We start from the raw sequence: 20,848 nt of genomic DNA, 5'->3' as shown, positions 1-20,848 counted from the left end.
ATTTCAATCTGAAAGAGTGCGCGCGCTTTCCGCCATTGAGCGAGCGCGTTTCATCCGTTGGTCTCTACTTTTAATTTCTCTTTTTTTTTGTTAGTGAGGCCAGTTGCGCAAAGCTCAGACACTAATGGAGCTGGCAGAATTCGGATCCCGACTCCGGCACTCCCTTCTTCTACTTCTTCTTCTTCTTCTAAAGAGGAGGTTGTCAGCGGCAGCCGGTTATTATCAAGCAATGTAGTGCGGAAGTTACTTTACCTTTCTGCATTAATTGCTGAAAAGATCGTGAAAAGAGAATTTATTGCAAGCGAGCCTTCGAGTGGATCTGAATTCAATACAAATACCAAGTCCAGTGCGGCGTTTGAACGGATCGCACTGCAGTCGTTTGGTGTCCGTTTACACAGGACATCAGCAACTAGGCAGCAAAGCGAAATAATTCGCTCAAATTCGCCTCTAACATTCAAATAGCGAAGGTTTCGCCCGCCCTGATATCTATCGTGTTTTAATATCCTAGGCAGAATATGCCTCCTTGGATGAAATTTCAACAGGCATGATTACTGCCTGCGAACAAACCCGGCAGCTATTATCAGTGTACCAGCTCTGCTTGTGTGCACCCTTTATGTTATTTTAATAGCGAATGAGGAAACGGTTTAATTCTACCACGGTTGCCGAACTGATTATTTCGGGTTCACATTGGTAGGTCTGCTTCATTCTCCAAGGAAATGTTCGGAGTGAGAGCAGTTCTTTCTTTCGACTTCCGTGCGGTAAAGGACACTCGATCCTCTTCGTTCGCATCGCCCAGACACAGTGGTTATCCACAGTAATCGCCGTAGAGTGAAGAAAAACCGGCGCTTGCACAAAAAGCAGCCACCACCAATCATGTATTGATGTTCTTAGAGACACGTATTAAATTCAGCGCTCCAAGAAGAAAAAATGGTCGAAGCGGGGGCTTGGAGTTTGTGCCAATATCAGAAACAAACTGCGCTTCACGAAAACGAAAAAAAGACGCGGAGAAAAGCGAGGTGGCATTGGAAAGAGGCAACAAATATATGTGTGGAATGGCAAGGAGAGAGAAAAGGAAGACTTGGTCGCATTAATTTGGCGGTTTCCCTCGAGATATTTAAAAGAAAGCCGCGAAAGCGACAAAAGTGGACTATTTTAATACGTAGATTTAAAGAAAAAAAAAACGTCCATTTCGTCTTCACAAATTTCTGCCGTGAGAATGACAGTGTCCCGCGCATTAAGCGACCTGCGGATGAACACATCTTGTGACACTACCTAGCCCAACTTTCTCTAATCGGACACGGCGGCCGTGACCGCGTGCTGTTTAAGGCATAACTGAAACTCGTGTGTGGAATGGTGAAATTACTAAATTCGTATAAAATGGCTTCAGTGAGCATGTTACTGAATGCTGAAAAAGTTACAATAAATTTATCTATTTATTTGACAACCTCAAAGATCCAAGAAAGGGAAATTACATGAGGGGTGAGTTGGTACAGAAATAATGCTAAAACAACGAAAAGCGACAATAATCTGCACAATGCCAGCTAGAAGGTACTAAATACAAATTGAACATAGGTAAACACATCACAAGATCAAAATGCCGAGCGCTTAAAGGCTTCCATGGTTACATTCATTCATTCATTTATTGTACCCTTAAAGGCCCTTTTCGGGCATTACATAAGGGGGGGGGGGAACAGTTGAAATACAAAGTAAAGAGAATAACAATGTTAATACAGTAAAATACAACACAATGCAAAAAGGATCTGGAATACACTGTGAAATGTTAAAATGCAGTTCTAATCAATACATGGTGGCGGATAGGCTAAATAGGGAATAGTAACAAGAAAAAATAAATGGTAAAAAATCAAAGCATGAGGTTGTTTTTTTCATTTGATGTAATGTTCGATTAGTGCGTCTCTAAATTTACTAGCGTCACGCTTGTTTACGATGTGATCTGGTAACTGGTCCCAATTTTCTATTGCTGTAGATAGAAATGATTTATTGAAGGCTATTGTAGAACCATGTAAACGCTGAACACTCAGGGAATTGAAGAGGCGACGCGATGTTCGGATGGGAGGTAGGAGTAATGAGTCACGGAGGTAAGGAAAGTTGTAATACAATTTATGAAGAAGGCAAAGTCGTGAGATTTTTCGACGGTTCTCAAGTTGTAGCAGATTGAGTGTTGATTTAATCCTGGTGATGCTGTAGTATCTGTCATAATTTGAGGTTATGTAACGTGCTGCGCGGTTCTGAATAGCTTCTAGGGTGTTAATTAAGTACGCCTGATGAGGGTTACATATAGAAGATGCATATTCAAGTTTACTACGGATGAAGGCTTCATATGCCAATTTACGGACAGAAGGAGGAGCCAAGTATAACGATCGTCTGATGAAGCCGAGTGATTTGGATGAATTGGCCGCTAATTTCAAGATGTCTTCGGACCAGGTTAAATTGCTGGAAATGATGACTCCGAGGTATCGGTAGGATTGCACGTTTGTTAATGTGTTTGAAAGCAATGAATAAGCGTAAATGAGGCTGGAATGTTTGCGAGATACTTGCATGCATTGGCATTTTTAAATGTTTAGCGACATAAGCCACTCAGAGCACCATCGTTCAATTACGTGCAAGTCGTTCTGGAGTAATAATTGGTCCCTGTTAGTAGCAATGCGGCGATAAAGAATGCAATCATCTGCAAAGAGGCGTATTGTGGAAGAAATACCAGAGGGAAGATCATTAATGAAGGTGAGGAAAAGAAGAGGGCCAAGGACTGAACCTTGTGGTACACCAGACAGCACTTTAGTAGGACCTGAACAATGGTTGTCTATTACCGTGTACTGAGAACGATCTATTAGAAAACAGTGTATCCATGCTACAATTAGAGGGTCAATGGACAGACCGGAAAGTTTAGACATGAGACGATGGTGGGGAACGCGATCGAAAGCCTTAGAAAAGTCTAAAAAAATGATGTCAGTTTGGAATGAAGAGTCCAGATTTAAGTGGAGATCAGTAGTCAATTCAAAAAGCTGAGTTTCGCAGGAGAGACCGGAGCGGAAACCATGCTGCTTAGTGAAAAAGAAAGAGTTATGATCGAGATGCGATGCGACTTGTGAGTATATTATGTGTTCGAGAAGTTTACAGGCAATGCATGTCAAGGAAATGGGGCGATAATTGGATCGGTCTTATCGGTTACCAGCCTTAAACACCGGCACAACTTTACTTATTTTCCAATCTTTAGGTAGTTCACCCGTTGATATAGACTGTTCAAAGATTACTTTCAGGAATTGACTGGAAATGTCCTTGGTACTTTTAAGTAATTTCGCGGGTATTCCATCAGGCCCAGGTGCGCTCGATGTTTTAAGATTATCAGTTAATTTTGTAATACCATCTGTTGTAATGCAAACTGGGGGCATCTGAGAAAAATTTGAGTCTGGAAATGTTGGTATGTTCAAGGGAGGTTCGTGGGTGAAAACTGACGAAAAATATGAATTCATGACGTCTGAACGGTGTTCAGTGGGAACAGATGATCCATCTTGGTTGACCAAGGTGATGCTTTGTGAACGACTGGTGCTTGGTGTCAGTAAGGTCCAAAACTTCTTCGGGTTTGTGTGAATAATATTCATCAGGTCCTGGTGGAAGAACTTTTTTTTAGTGCTCCGTAACAAACCTATATATTGCTGAAGACATGCAAAGTATTTTTTCCATTTTGAAGGAAAATTCGAATTTTTTGCCTCACGGTAAAGGCGTTTTTTTCTTTGTGATAGTCTTCTTAGCGCGCTAGTGTACCACGGTCTTCGAGCATCACCACGTATACGAATGAGGGGAACGTACGTGTCAACGAGTGATAATAGTTTGTTTTTATAAAGTAGCCAGTTGTCATCCACTGTTCGACTACATGGCGATAATCGGAAGTGCGAAAAGAACTGGCTCAGCTCGACGTTGATCTTAGCGAAATCGGTTTTCTTGTAACTGCGGATGTATTTTATGGAAGGTTCACTGACGGGAATTGAAATCGAGAGATCGAAAAGCAACATTTTATGATCACTCAGGAAATCAACACATGACAATGACTGGATGAGTTCGGGATCTGAGGCAAAGATAAGGTCAACAATGTTTTTTCCACGGGTTGCTGTTTTAACTGTTTGGGTAAGGTTAAATGAGAGAGTCATATCAAGAAATTCGTTCGACTGTTGAGAAGGTGCATGCAGATGATTCCATTCAATGTCTGGGAAATTGAAGTCTCCACAAACCACGTGTTCAGCGTTTGGAAACAGGGAATGCAAGTTCAAAAGCACACTGTTAAGCTCGTCAATAAAAGAGCGATCATAATCATGCGCGCGGTAGCAAGCAGTAATAATGACTGTAACTGACGGTAGGGATATTCGGACACACATTATTTCGTGACTGCAATTAAGTTTAACAGGAAATGAGGGTATACTAGATTTTATAAAAACAAGCACTCCACCTCCCCTGCGCCCCTCCCTGTTAAGCCTATGAATGGTGAACACTTTGTCATCATGAAGTAGCTCGCGGTTTTCGATGTCGGAACTTAGCCATGATTCAGTAAAAATGGCGATGTCGGTGTTGTTATCATGCAAGAGGGATTCTATGCCTTCTTTTGATAAATAACTGCGGATGTTTGCGAGCATAACTGCCATGGTCTTATAAGCAGGTTTTCTATTCCGACCTTTTGAATAGGGAGGACGAGGGGAAAGCGCAGACGTAGCCGCCGGCGATAACCGCTATGTCTTGGTCTCTAAAACGGAATCAGACTCGGCATCGTAGAAAAACTGCTTTTCGTTCATGACAAGTTTATCGAAGCGGATCTTGTACTTTCCACCATGCTCCTGAGCAAAATTGTATAGCTTTTGACGGGCTAATCGGACACGTGCTGAGTAGTCTTCTCGAATTGAGTAGGCTGAATTTTTTAGCTTTGGGGTAGCGGACAAAATATTTGTCTTATCTTTAAAGTTAGCAAATGCGGCAATGATGGGGCGGTTCTTTCCGGGTTTGAAACGGCCAAGTCTGTGAGCGCGTTCAATCGCATTCTCACTGATAGTTATGTCTAGTTCCTTTGAGCAGACAGAGATTACATGCGACTCAGACCGTGTCCATGCTTCGTCACTGGCATCGGGAATTCCAAAGAACAGCAGGTTTGATCGGCGAAGACGGTTTTCCGCGTCATCGCATTTGTCGTTTAACCGTTTAACTAATAATAATAATAATTGGTTTTTGGGGAAAGGAAATGGCGCAGTATTTGTCTCATATATCGTTGGACACCTGAACCGCACCGTAAGGAAAGAGATAAGGGAGGGAGTGAAAGAAGAAAGGAAGAAGGAGGTGCCGTAGTGGAGGGCTCCGGAATAATTTCGACCACCTGGGGATCTTTAACGTGCACTGACATCTTGCGCTGTCAGTTTTTGCACACAATCTGAGTCTACATTGCTTGACCTCTGATTTTCTGCTTTTTCCAATGCGTCTACCCGCAAAGAAAGGCTGCTCACAATGTTCTCGATGTTTGTCTGAGCTGAGCGGATAAGTGTAAGTTCTGAGAGTACGGAATTTTGTGCGACTTCTAATCGGGCTATTGCCTCAGCAATTGTTTCAAGTCAGACACCTGCGCCATTTTCGTCGGGTCCGGGATTGAGTTCCGTATCACCAGACACGACAAGCCGTAAGTATACAGAACACGCATTGAGCGAGGACCAACATACATAACATAATAGACGACGGCAAAAATCACTCGTGTCTGGGGGGCACGACACCGCGAGAAAGAACGGATCACTAGTGCGTACGCACACAGCGTGCGGAAAGTAACTGACCTGCATTGCAAAGGGCATGTTCATGACCGTATCCTCTGCGGCGTCGTGACCCAACTGATTCCAAAGTGTCGGTGGCTTTTCTAGTAGTCGAGTAACGCCTCCCGCGCAGATAGCGGGGTTAGGTTGCCAGACAGGTGGTTGGTAGAGTGCTGCAAATGGCGGGTGGGAAGTGGCCTCAGCTGCAGGATAATTCTTTGCCCGTAGGTTCCAAGCAGATCCGTTGCTGTGGTTAGCCGGGAAATCGCTGTCACTGGCGTTGAAGACGAGCGTTATGCTCCACAGGATAGCGTGCATTGCAAAGGGCATGCTCATGAAGAACAAACCCACGGAAAATTGCCCAGAACGGTGAATAAGATCTGTATAACCGATAAGTAAACAATAAAAACTGCATCGTAGAACAAACTACAATACATCAACATTTCAGTAGAAAGGTACAAGAAAACTTAAAACTCCTCAAAAGATTTCAGCATATCTTTGAACTTAAGCAAATCTTATACGAGTACAGCTGGATTGGGAAAGCCGTTGCAGTCTTCTGCTGTTCGGATGAAGAAAGACTATGCAAATGTTTTTACTTTCGGGCAAGGGCGTGACACCCGTCAACTGTTTTTGTGACGAGCTTAAAACGTGGAGTGTTTTGTGACGTGGGTGCTTGACGGGAGTGAACCGTAGAATCGATGAAAGAGGGCTGAGCTAGCAATTTTCGGTGGTGCTTTAAGAAGGTAAGCTGGATCAGTTGTTTAGTTTGGTTACACTAGAGTAGGATGAATAATCGAAGTGGGCAAATCTAACGGGATTATTCTGTTTAGTTTTATTGCTCTCAGGAAGGTTCTTGCACTTCTTTTTTTACGCCATTGTACTAAGAGGTATCGGAAATTCAAGCATATTTTGAGCGAGCATGTAAGTGATACTAACATCAACCTAAGCTCTCCATGAACTAAATCAGATATATAAAACTTCTTTGTCATTCCACTTTTCCAATTTTTAGGCTCCATATTACGTAAAATTATCAAGGAACAATTATTTACTAGTAATTAAATAGCTAGTAGCAAGAATTGAATAAAAAACAAAGAAGGAAGAATGCACAATGACAGCCTAAAGATACAAAGACCACCTTGCCTTTCTCGGAAATCGAAAAAAAGTTGATTTCTTCTCTGACATGATGGTATCACGCCATTAAATGTATTGTTTTTTCAGGGGGCCTTGAAGGCACCATCCCATTATTGCGGAATCGGTGTTATTTGCGCAAATGAACAGTATTTATTGCTAACAGTTGAAGAAGGGCAGCGGTGCATAAAGTCAGGTTACTAGTGAACTATGGTACAAATTATAATACAACTCCGCAATTAAAGAATTTCTCTAGGCAATTCCATTCAATCATTCATTATTTATTTCTGAGCGCACATAATCGAGAAACATTTCATCAGAGATTCGACATTTCCATTTTCCAGAAGAGAGAGTAAAAAGACCGGTATGGCAATTCAGACAAGTATGAATGCATTTCAAACACCCGTACAATAAGCCGCAAAACCCATAGTTTTGCGCATGATTAATTTAATTCCTTCGCCGATAGGAACCATGTGCTAATCTCATGCGATGCGTCAGTCACATAGCCCTAGTTTTCGCGTTTCACCACTTGAGGCTTTGAAATAAAGCCGCTGAACCTGCCCATGCCAGACTGCTGCCTGCAAACACAGAATGAAAAGGCTTATACACAACCCTTGTCAGTGGGAAAATGCGGCGCTTACAGAGTAAGCAAAGACGCCTAGTTTTGTTTTAGTGCTTAAAAACAAGGCGTTTTTTTAAATGTTAATTACCTAACGATACACATAAACAAATTGTTAACTTTATCATTCTACGCCAGCGCAAGCTGCACAAGGCAAGTGTGCTCATGGAAGTTTCACTAGCGGGTGTCTCGTATTGTTTTATGTATTGTCTTTATGTGCAAGTTCTCTAGTAAATATGAATTTAGAAGGGAGAACTCGCACGGCCCGTCAAACGGGCTTTTATTAACGTTTCTGTGATATGGCGGTAAAAATTTTCGTGCAGCAAACAGTCGTGTGCACCGTCCGACAAGGCGGGCAGGCGATGGTTGTGGTTGTTGCAAGCTACAGGTGAGATTTGCCATGCGGATTCTGCCGGTAATTGTTCCACCGTAGTGGCATTTAAATGTCAAGTAAGGTTCACTAATCAGGTACGTACCTGAGACTTGGCTGATCTACATCGCTATTTACACAATGCCTTTTAATGGTCAATACAAAACTCCTGCTGTCACAATGTGGAGTCCAGATCCGTGTCCTGGAGGAACTTTAAAAGAAGGCGTGAAGCCTCCTTTCTGCATGACTTTTCCGCGCGGGTATACAATGTTCTGAACGGAACTGTGAGGAGCTACCTTCTTGTGGAAAGCGAACAGCAGGCACCTTACCACGTTGTACACTGGGGAGCGCTTAAAATAATTTTCCATATCACTGCACGCACCACCTGTAGAACCTACAGCGGAGACGATGCCATGCCCGCCTTATGCATCCACGCAGAGGTACGAGCTGAGCCTGTGCGAATGCGATGTAGTAAAGTGGCTTGGGATCTTAATAGTTAGTCCCTTTTTCACACATGGCTTGTTGGGCGAACTCTACAGGGTGCTGAAATGACTGAGCACCCTTTTCTTAAGAGTATCTTGGCATCTTGAGCGACTTTTCTTGATGGATTGCCTGAGAGCGCTTTATGGGGGAGGCTGTCCTCCATCTCATTGCCTATGAAACCTATGTGGGAGGGCACCCAGTGTAAACAAATAGAGAAGCCTCTGCTGGGCAGATTATGCATCATGCGTAGAGAGCTAAGAGACAAGGCGTCGGTAGAGAACCCGCGCTCTAACCTTTGAAGGACGGATTTTGAATCCGTCACGATCACAACAGGTTGAGCTGGACAGGACCCTAGCTTCCGTAAAGCCGTCCCAATGGCAAAGCTTTCGGCAGTTGTGGAGGAACGACTTCAGAAAGCGTAGAGGCCAGGCAGTACTCAAGAAAGGAATATGAAAAGCCGCTGCGCTGGCCTTATCCACAGAACCATCCTCGAAAATTTGAAGATGGTGGGCATGCTTTAGATCTAAATGCTCAAGTACGAGCGAACGCGTTGCCGCCAAAGAACTGCGCTTATCGCGCATGTTAGCAATAGATACCGCACAGACGAGGCTCGGAAGTGACCTGGGTGTTTTCAACAGATTACTTTGTCTTCTACTTTCAAGGCCTAGAGAACTAAGAGTATTAAGTGTCAAATAGGCTCGGCACTTAGATCTCTTTCGGAGCCGCTGCAGAAGGGCTTGCCCAGCTACCAACTCTTCTAGGAAGCCAAATCGCTTAGTAACCTTTGCGAAGGAACAAGACAAAAGAGATTTCAATAGTAACTCATGAAAACTGTATTGTTCGCTGCCGTTTGTGGAAGTTTGACGCAGATTAGTCTCCAACAAGAGAAATATGTGCAACTTTTCACGGAACGTTTCCGTTTCACGCGAAAATTAGGCATAGTTGAATGTGGTGATGCTCTAAGCGTTGCCAAAGTTGAGAAGATATCGTTTTTTGTTTCCTGTCTCACCAATTACAACTGCCCATTGTTCCGGCAGATGGGAAGGCGTGTTTAGCTAAAGTCGTGAAAGATCAACAGACATTTTAGCATTTTCTGCTGCTTACATTCAATTATCATCCTTCTTGGTGCGAACAAATGTAGCCATGTAGTTTAAATGTGATTTCAAGGTAGACATCTAAGTGATGGCACACTGCTAAAGAAAAGGCTGAGACAAGCCAGCCTGGCGGAAACTGTATGCTTTCAATCAGCGCCCAGCTCTGGCTTCCATTCTGTTTTGGCTCTCATCTTCTCGAATTTCCTTTGTTTTCACCACTTGCAACCTCGAGAAAAAACGTGCGGAGAAGTGCAAGAGATTACAATATACCGAGACTAGCTTCAATGACATTTACACTAAGCTGGACGCAGAAAGTTTTAGAATACTAGCTTTTCATGCGATGTGGATTGTAGTGGAACCAAATAACGATTATATAAAGTGACATAGGGTTTTGCCGTTTCCGCAACAAAAATAATCCCGAACTCATGCCATGGAACGAGATCCCCCCACACGCAGAGGCAACTAATCGGGTTTGGTTAAACTCAAAGAGCTCTTAGACATTGTCGCACGCATGCACTGGGGGTTAAAATTTTTAAAATTTTTAGGTTATGTTCTGAGACCAAAATAACAAAAAAGTCAGATGGATCACACTCAAGCATAAGCCGGCGTCTCGGCAGACACACAGGTAGCTTAGCCAACTCCCGGCACCAACACCATTTGTGATTTCTATTGATATGATACGCTATACAAGAAAATACTATTTCTGTCTCATTTGTGTTTAATGGCAGTTATGCACCGTAACATATATTTTTGCATTAACAAATAATGTCAAGTATTTTTGGGGCGTAAAGCGTGTGCAAGTCGTTCATCTTGTGTCGGTTGCATGAGCAGCTTATTAGCACCACACGCAAGTCGTACCCCATTTTTGTTGTATGTGTAGCGAAAGCGAAGCTTGAATCTAGTCCCAAATATGACGATTAATTTTCTGTGTGGACTAGAACTGGACAGCGGTATGATGGTGGTCAGTTTTAAGAATGGCATAAATAAATGTACCGCGCAGGTACCAATGTGAGGCGACATTTTTTAGATACCTCTCCCGTGTTCTCTTCTTATGCTTGCACCGTGCCGACTCTTTACCAAGAAGCAGCCTGCGCATTTGATGCGATCATGATCACGAGTTTAACGCATTCCCTTCGTAGTTCTTTACATCTGTTTTTTTTTCATTGTTATTTTGGACGGTTACGACAAACCAAGATTTTTACCAGCTGGGAAATCCGGACCGTATAAAACAGCCGATCAGAGAGGGGAACTTTTTCCGCCTAATATACTCTTACGACTCGCGGATTTCGTTCCCTGCACATCTTTTGGCTCTTTTGCCTTGCGCCAATTTTCTTCGTCTCACTTGTGTGTTGTGGCAAGAAAGGCAAGTAGACCGTCGCATTCGACTGCAAGTGTCATCTTCTCCGACACATATAGCCTGACGCCACCGCCGCAACCGTGACTCTTCCGATTCCTGCGTCTCCGTTGTATTTTTATGATGTGGCAGTAACTCATGCCTAGCGTCGTGGGGTGTTGAAGACGTTGCTTTTGGTTCTTGTTGTTCTTTGCGACGTCGCCTCTTTGAAAAGAAAAGAGTGACGAAATTGCACTTTCGTTTTTCGCGAGGAGCGAAAACCTTTCTACTGGTGGAACCTGCACGGATGAATTCTTCATAAGGCATGTAGCAAAACTGTATCAGCGCTTTTTCTTCCCTTGCTTTCTTCCTACGGTGTGGGTGAAAGTTTTACAATGAATTGGTAAAGTTTACCGCACTGCTACCTCTGCTTCCTCTTTGTTTCTTTCGTTCTTATCGACACAGTTGGTGTATACTGATCACTGTTACGAAGTCATTTCTTGCTTTTACATCTTCGTTTCGAAGCACGCTTGATCTGCCAGTTTTCTGCAGCATGCGAGAATCTGCCTCCCCGTACCCTTGTCAGCGCCCCTTCTCGTTCTCCCCGCCACTACTCCACTTAATTCACGGCTGTGCAGGTTGTGGAAGTCCTGAAAGCCGTTTCGAAATAATTCGATTATTAAAGGGAATGACACTCCGTTCTTCTACCTGTTAGTGTCCCGTTGCGCCCGGATTTTAAAAGCCACCATCGGCTTGGTTATCAGACTCCACACTTTCCTCCGCTTCCCTTCACATGTGCTATCATAAAAGTTTCTCGGATCATGAGACGTGGGCGAGAGAAACCAACTTAAAACGTGCGCTGCTGTGTCAGCCCCCTAGAAAAGAAACTTCCCGAAACCGCACCACACACAGAAGCCGATTGCTGCACAGAATCATGACCCGTGCCTCGCAGCGATTGGAGCGGACGGATGTCCCTCTCTGGAGGCGTCGTAAACAGCCGCAACACTCTGTGTTCAGCAGGCAGCGCTGTTGCACGGCATGAATCTACAGTACAATGTTTCTGACAGCGCACCAGAGGCTGAGAGAGAATCTCTCTGGCCGAAAGAGAAGGAAGCGAAGAAAAAAAACATCACTAAGCTAATTGATAAAAGAAGCTGAAATGCAGCAATGCAATCCCGAAAACTAGCGCCGCACGTGCTTAGATTTAGCATGCGAGTCAACAATAGATTCCTGTCGGAGGGTCGCCTTTTGTACCGGGAAGATGTGTTGCCCCAATGTAGGGCGTGGCAGACGTGATCGCGCCCTTCCTTTCTTCCCGGCTTGACGATCGCCGCAGTCGCAGAGAAAAAGTGTTCGTATTTGCTTCGCATTCTGTATTTCGTATTTGTTCGCATTTCGTATTTGTTTCGCATATAGCGTGTGTGTGCGGCTTTGATCTTATATATGGACGATTCCTGTCTTTCGCAGTTCACGAGTCGGCGCGTTCATTGTCATCCGTTGGCATCTTCATTCGTTTTTTCGTCGCATATCGCAGCGTATTTCGTTATTACGTTTCGTCTTTCGCAATGAAGTCTGCGCCGAATAAAGCCAAATACCTCGACGTCTAGGCTCCGCTTCTTTGTTAAACTTACCATCGGGCGTACAAATTGCGACCGCGATTCGATTTCATGGCGTCTATACATCTACTACACAAGCGTCCTTCCCCCCACTTGCCGATGTGGCAGCGAATGGTTTCACAAATGAGCTGAATACGGTGGATAATGTGGTTGCTACTCTTTGTTTTTTGAAGACGGAAGGGAGAATTTTAATCAGCTTGCTGCTCAGTTGTGCGTCCTGTGGTTTTTCAGCCAACATAAAAGCTACCCGTTCATATCAGGAGGACTAATAATGGAGTGACTGCAGAGTGACACATCCACAAGAACAGAGTAGATAAAAAGAAACTGGCCAAACTGAGGCAACGGCCCAGTTAAGCAATGGACGTGAGCCGGTGGCTTCCCGCTGACGCCTCGTACGCAGTCGCTCAAGAGCGGCCCTCCAAGCACCAACCTCGTCCGAGACGGCAGTTGAGGAAGTTGAAGACTCGGCATCTACGCGTTGTCGCCGGCGCCGTCCTCGCTGCAGCGAGGTCTTCGCCACCCTGCTGTTCCTCGGCCTCGCTACACCGCCGATGGTTTCCTCGCTCAGTGCCGAGCGCAAATGGTTTTGTAGATGGCGAGCCTCACGAGCACGAACGCGACGAGCATCCCTTTTATTTATTTGTATTGGATTTGGGCCTAGCAAAGCCATGGTCTTCCAGGTTAATTGTATGTTTTGAATTTGTTTTCATATTTTTAATTTTTTTCTATTGAACAAACTAATAAAAAAGCAATCAATAAGCAGCTGCTACGCCATACACGCGCGCACGCTTTTCGGCTTGTTATTTGGTTTCTCCGCCGCCCGCAGAGGTCATAAGGCTAAGCTCCCTCTCACAGAGCACTTCGGTTCCGTGCTGTATCTGTCGGGAGGGAGAGAGAAAAAAAACAAACTTATTAGACGGGTTCACGTGGCCGATGGACATAGTGGGTCCTGTAGCTAACGGCAGACAGCATCCCTATGTTCGTCTGTTCTTTCAGTCTCTCTGCCGGCAACAGCATCCCTACAATTTCTCCCCGTACTTTTTCCCTTCTTTCTTGCATTTCTGCCGCCCATTCGTTATCATTACTTCACCCTCCTCTCCTCGGTGCTTTGATCTGCGACCATGCACGGGTTTCATCCACGCAACGGCTCGAGTTGACTTCCGTACAGCGGCTCATGTCATAAAAGTCTACACGTCTGCTGCTCTATATCAGGATTAATGTCCCGAAGAAACGCGTGTGCTATAAGTCACACCATAGTGGAAGGCTTCGTATTAATTTATACCGCCTGTGGTTCTTTAACGTGCCCAGCTATCGCACAGCCAAAGGGCGCTTCTGCGCTCCCCTCGAAAGAAATGCGGTCGCCCAGCATGGGATTCGACCGCGCGAGCTTTTGTGTAACCCGCATCCGTACATATAAGAAATAAATAACAAATATTCACGTGAACATCGCCAATGAAGGGTCGCCATTTTTCTCGGCAGAAAAGACGCAGAAAAAAAAAGACAGGTCTACTGGAAAAGGTTTTTTTTCCGCCTTTTTTAGGAGCCCAGTGCTAAGAAGTGTATTTAAGTCTAAGCGCATTTGCCTCTAAGCTTCGCGCTTCACAAATCCCGCACAACACTCGCCATGCGTTACGAAGCTGATCTAGCCAGATCTTCAAGCTTAGACGACTAGCGCGAAGGGATGGCGCTCATGCCAATGCATGACGAGCTGTTATGCGAGATAACGGTTGCAGCTGGTGACGATGCCGATGAAGGGCACGTTACATCTCGTGGGAAGAGGGGAGGATATCTTGAAGGGCTCTGCAGTGACGTCAAAACGAAAAAAGAAACGATGGTGACGTGTATGTGAATGTAGCTAGCACAAATGAGTCTTTGCCATAGGCATTCCCTATCTACACTTTTATTAACTATACATCTGGTAGTGGACTGGGTGCTATATTTCAGGAAAACAGCGCAACTGTTCTAGTGGAACAGAAGTCACGCTTGCACCCACCTTTCATCTGCAGAAACATAAATGACAAAAAATTATCTTAACGTTTTACCGGGTCGACCGCGCTTCAGAACACTCCTGCACTGGTAAAAAATTCTGTTAGTCTGCCGAAAAAGAGGAACTAGAGACGCTCCGCACGTCAGCACAATGGAAAATGCATGGTTTGTGCTTCAAAACGTGAGCTTGTACGTAATTGCAAAATGCGCAACTGAAGTGCATAAACGTTCGTACCTTTATGCTATCGTGCTAGGTTCTACGGAGAATGGTTGCACGCTTATTATAAGCGCCACAGTGACTCAGACTGTCCGTAAGCGCGAATAGCTTTTTAAATTTTGCAGGAAATTTGTGTCTTGCTCAGGAATAGCTCCTCTGAAGTCGCAGCACGCAGCACGGTGCTTAACATAACAAAATAACACGGCTGCTCATGCACTGCAATAGCGCGCGCAGAGCACATCGTCTGGACTGCTGACTGTAACTGTTTCAGCTGTGAAAAAGGATTTGTAGTGGGCAACGCAGCATATTGGCCGAGCAATGGACGACGGCTCGTAGAGCTACAGCTGTTAATTGCCCTCTTCTGAGTTCCGCGTCATCGATGTAGTAGATGTAGTAGTAGTAGCACTAGTAGTAGTAGTAGTAGTAGTAGTAGTACTCGTAATACGACGTACTAGTATTCACCGGCGTAACCGGTAGGTGCGTTGCCATCCGAACCACTTGGAGGTTGGTTACCATGAAAGGAGGAGGGTATATTTGTGCGGAGAAGTACGTAACCAGTGGGTGGTTATGAGCCGAACCACCTGTAAGTGGTTACCATGGCAGGAGAAGTGCATAAGAGAATAGGAAGGCGTAGATGGAGGGTGATTACCAAGAGAACCGTCCGTAAGGTTGATACAATAGAAGGACGAGGTTACGGAGATAGTGGAGGGCTCCAGCCGAAAGATGGTTACCGTGGAAGGAGGAACCTGCCTTAGCGTTAAAAATGAAGGGGGGGGGGGTGAAAATTCGTACACCTCCTAGCGGCCACGAAATACAGACGGTAGCGCCCATTTCCCCTTCAGTTACGTTGATAGCGTTTGGTGTACGAGTTATCTCCATGACAACAGACGACCGACCCATGCGGCCGCGGGGTGTGCTCGCATGACATCTGCTTCACGCGCGGACTGATCCAAAATCCGGCCCGCTAGGGGAGGTGGGTGGATGCTTCGTCGTCCGCCTGCTGCGCACGCTCGCGCGCCGCGCTTTGCTTGTGTTTTCATACACCCTTTTTTTGCTGATGTGGCTTGTTGAAATGGGTTGCGCTGCTGGTCAACAATGGTAACCGCAGCGCTGGGCCAGTGTATTGGAGAACAGAGAACATGTTTTCATGGCTTTATTGACACATGCATCCTTTCCGGTTTCTTTCAGTCAAAAAGAGTCATTTCTGAACATACACTACATTTGTGCGCTACAGCATTCCGAACAATACATATTATGCGTGTCGACACACCAGAGATGTTAAGTTTGTCTCAAACTGCACAGCTGAGATTTTCCGTTCATCATTTCACGCATCATTCACGCAATACATATGCGATCATTCCTGCATAATTTTCACGCAATACAGAAGGATCAGTTTGTGCACAGTCAGTGCACGCAATTTAATGCATGCATAATGTGTCTTACAATCGTAGACAAATGCAAAAAAAATGAGTATTTACATAAACGCGTGAAAGCAAACCACAATCACGCAATGGGCTTCACTCTCCACGCTGATATTTGCGACACGATCAAAATTCAGTTAAAATACAGTTGCACAATCGGTTCCCACGATGTGCCGACTCTTGCGGACCAAACCCGATGAGTGCTTCGTCAACATCAGTGACTAAATCATTGTTCATGATCCACGGCACCAAATTGAGCGGCGGCTCCCTAGAAAGCGAGCGCAGGCAGCGGTTCTCGTTGTGTCCGTGCGGGTCTCGATAGGCTGCAGGAGCCCGGCTGTTTTAGGCGGCAGCGTCTTCCGGCGCTGGAACTCATGGCAGGTTCGAATGTAGCGTTGCACAACCACAGAAAGCCTGGGCCAGTAGTAAGTTTCGCGTATCCGCTCCAATGTGCGGGAGAACCCGAGGCGGCCCGAAGGAAGGTCGTCGTGGCTAGCACGCAAAACTTCGTCACGAAGCGTTGTAGTGACTGCAAGCAGAAAGGCAGTATCCATTAGGCGGAGATGTTTTCGTAGAGGACACCATCGCGCAAGCTAAATGGTGGCAGTCCGCGCTTGAAGAGTCGAGGCGGGGATGGAGCGGTTCCTTCGAGGCACTCGATGAGGGGCAGCAGTTCGGAGTCGGCCCTCTGTTGGTGGGCGAGGATGGGCACCAAGCAAAGCAGAATCGGCGTCGGACTCATCTGTGTGGCACGGAATAGGAGCGCGGGATAGGCTGTCGTCATCGCTGTGTTTCTGGCCGGACTTGTGCACGATGGTGACATCCAATTCTTTTAACTGAAGGCCCACCGAGCAAGTCGCCTCGAGGGATCTTTCAGCTTCGCCAGCCAACACAGTGAATGATCGCTCATGACCCGAATCGGTGGCCATACAAATACTGACGAAATTTCGTAACTGCCCACTGCACAGCCAGACATTCCTTTTGCGTGGTGGAACAGTTGACTTCGGAACGGGATGAAGTGCGACTGGCGTAAGCAATCACGCTTAAGCGTTCTACACAATCCTGCCACTGAACAAGGACCGCACCGAGAGCAACGTTTCTGGCATCAATGTGCAGTTGTGTGTCGGCCTCCTCGTCGAAGTGACCAATTAGAGACGGACATTGGAGACGGGACTTCCGTTTTGCGAAGGCTCCTTCCCGATTCGTACCCCAGCAGGTGGGTTCGGCGCCTTTCGTTAGGCGGGTCACAGGCTCAGATATATTAGAGAAATTGTAATAGAAATTAAAAAGGCGGGACGCCGACCAAAAGTAAAAAGAAAAAACGAAACGACGTTTCGGCTCCCCCACGGGAGCCTTGTTCACACTGAAAAGAATTAGGCAGTGCGTCGGGATTTAATAAGCTTGAAAAGAGGGTAGAGGGAGCGTGCGTATACAGGGATTAGATCTCAAGTGTTTCGATTTAGGGTGCGATTAGTCGTTTGAATGAATAATGATTCGAGGTGAAGGTGACGAAACACATTCTTTCCAGTTGCTAGCAGGTGTGCCCTACCCCGGTCGATATCGTAGCCGTTTGATACGGAGTGTTCAGCGATATAATTAGAGTTTACTTGTCAGTTTTTAACATCATTAGAATGTTCTTTTAGGCGACCTTTAAAATCACCAGTGTTGCCGATGTAGACGCTGTCACAACCGGAAAACTGGACGCCATAAACAACGCCACAGGGTGCTGTTCTTTTGGGAAATGATCTTTGACGTTAACCAGCGCATGCCGTAGTTTTCTTGTGGGGACATGGGAAACGTGGACTTGGAATTAGCGCAGAATGGGTGCCAAGGCTTCGCTTAATCATGATGTGTACGGAACAGCAGCATGCTTCAGAGGGGACGACACGGGGGCTTCACGTGTCGGGCAAGATAACTGCTTTTCTACGGATGCCAGAAAAGCTGCTGGGTAATCGTTGCACGCGAGTTCTTGCCGTACAGTATCAAAGTCCCCTGCCCGGTCCGCACGAAAACTGCATATGCGTTCTGCGCGGTTGAACAAGGCTGTGGCAACAGATTTATTTTGAGTGGCCGGGTGAACAGATCTGAAGTTATCTTCCGGTGCGGGTGGGCTTCCTGGGTGGGCTATCCAGGAACCTTGGAAGATGACGCTAAACAGTCGCAGAAAAATAGAATAGCGGTGTTCTTTTTGTTTTTTGTTTCGTTCTGGTTTTCTTGGCCATGTGCCTCTGATATACATGCATGTAACACCTTATAAATATGGGTGCGTTTCTATTGGAAATAACAGTTGATAGTTCAGTGCTCCGTCCTTTCGTCTTCTTTATTCTTGTGGTCTAGTTGCGCTGGTTCCTGTATGTCATACTGGTCGTTTACATAGAAAAACTCAACAGTTGAGACGTATAGCTTAACTGTGCAGAAGAATGAAGAAGACCCAAGTTTGCAGCACTACAAAGGTGCAATGAAAAGCTGACCCATGACGCACTGGCAAACTTTCATGTCTGTATGCCAGGACTGCCACTTTGCTTTGGTCATAACCATTGGAAGATACAGTTGACCATGACATGGCTCTTATAGTGTCATTTTGTTAAAAAAACTTAGATGGCTTACATACAGCCATCTAAACATCGTGATACAGTCAAAGTTTGAGTACTCACCTTATGACATAAGAACCAAGCCCTTTTTGTACCTTGTAGTGCAATCATCTTCGTCCCCTCTCTGTAGTTGTCGGCGACAAATTGCTTGATGCTACGGATGAAGACTGGCAGCGTCTTTTAGCCGGCATGAGCAATTTCTGCTAGGTACATGTATGTTACTTGCGACAAGTAACGGCGTTACTGTCCGGTTTCCAAGACTGGATTTTAAGAAAAGGCAAGCATAGCGGGGGGTGGCAGAAAGTTACGTGGGCGGATGACATTAAGAAATTGGCGGCGATAATGCGGGCGCATTTGGAACAGAACCGAGTTAATTAGATAGATATATAAGAGAACTTTGCCCTGCATTAGGCGTAGTCAGGCTGATGATGGTGATGACGATCTGCTTTACTTCTGAGCAAAAGTGTGCTGACTGTGATGCACAGAAGTGGCTGCATTATGCTGCGAGAAAGATTGCTTTGTTTAGATGGTCCACCGGTACTTTTTGTGATAGCACCTCTGAACATTTTTTGAGGCAGTATTCTTCAGACACACAAAGCGTGAACCGTCGTGTATAAAACAATGCTGGTTCTGTAAGGTAAACATCATATTTTACTTTTGTTTTGAAGATGATAGTTAAAATGTGGAGCTAAGAACACAAAATTAAGAAATTTGTGCCAGTTGGAAGCTTTGCAGATATGAAGGACAAGGCCACAAGGGAAGGCATATGCCCTGGCATCTCAAGTAGAATTCTGAAGGCAAGTTCAAAATCACCTTAATTTGCCCCAGAACACAGCTCAACTTATAGCAGACAAAATACAAAGAAAAGGTGTATAAAGTGCTGTGTTCCCATATTTACACATCTCAAATCCTGCCAAGTGCACAAAAGCAGAAATTTGGAATGCATGAAATACGATGACAGATATAAATGCAACAAGGAAGCTCTTTGTTGCATGAGACTACTGGCAGTGTACTAACACTTAGCACTATTCCTGCCAGTTTCATGTGCACCTATTTTAAATTAATAGCATCTGCTTTGGTTTAACTTCATAGGCTCGTCGTTTTTATCAGAGCTGATGATTTTTTCCTCTCCGCATCAAGTGTGTACAGAAGATATTGCTTAATTTGAACATATTTTTGTTCTCATGCAATGAAATTACCGAGAGTAATCATTTATAAGTTCACTTGTGGGTTGTTTTATTAAGCTCAGCGGAAAAAAAAACCCATCCTGTCGTCGTCTTCTATCATGCAAGCTATCCAAATCGCCCACCATTCAGCTTTAATCGGTTTTTATGGTCTTACTTGAATGCTGATTGGATAAATTATTGCGAAAACCTTAAGATCTCGACTTAAGATGTCAAAGTAGCTACGTATAATATGAAATTTTTATTGACATCATTTTTGTTACTATTTGTAGATTAGCCGGCAGAATAACGGTACTTTTTTTCAAGAGGAAGTTTTGAAACTAGGACGTGAGTTAATGTGCATTGAGTGTGCTTGAACAAGTGGGCTAGCTTACTACTCTCTTCAGTCTTGGAATGTGCCTGCTAACACTATATTGAGTTCAATATGCCCTGCAGCCAGTTTGACTGTGTATGAGTATCTGCTGTTTTGCATGGAATGCAAGTGGCTTCTGGGGCAGGGGATTGGGGACATATAGCATTCCTTCCCTATATTTGGCGCCTTATATTATACTTCACCCCAACTAGTGAACATGTGCAGTTGACCGGATTTAGGAAGATCAGTATAACACTGGGAAAGAAAATGTAGAAAGCGCTGGAACACACAGCAATAACTGAAGGTGTGTTTCAAGTTAGGATAAGAATGCAAAGTACTCCAAAAAAACCAGCATCTACATGAAAGGTTTGTAGACTTTATTATATAAAGTGTACGCTTTATACTAACAAATGCTTCAATAGTTCATATTTTATTTTCAGGGTTTCTCTAATTTATTCCTTCTATACTTCACTTTTAACGAATAACTGATATCGCTTGTTTGTCGCGTTATGCATCAAACAGACGGCTTGTCTGTTTGATGCACGTCTTCTTTTGATGGCAGTTTCAGTAGTTGTAAAATAGCACTGCATGCTTCTCATCTACCCTCGCTGTTCTTTAATCTTGGCGATGAATAGATAACCAGCTTGCTGCCTGTACAGTGC

The sequence above is a fragment of the Amblyomma americanum genome, chromosome 7, assembly GCF_052857255.1.
Source record: "Amblyomma americanum isolate KBUSLIRL-KWMA chromosome 7, ASM5285725v1, whole genome shotgun sequence".
Lineage (NCBI taxonomy): Eukaryota > Metazoa > Arthropoda > Arachnida > Ixodida > Ixodidae > Amblyomma > Amblyomma americanum.
This window is presented reverse-complemented; position numbering follows the sequence as displayed.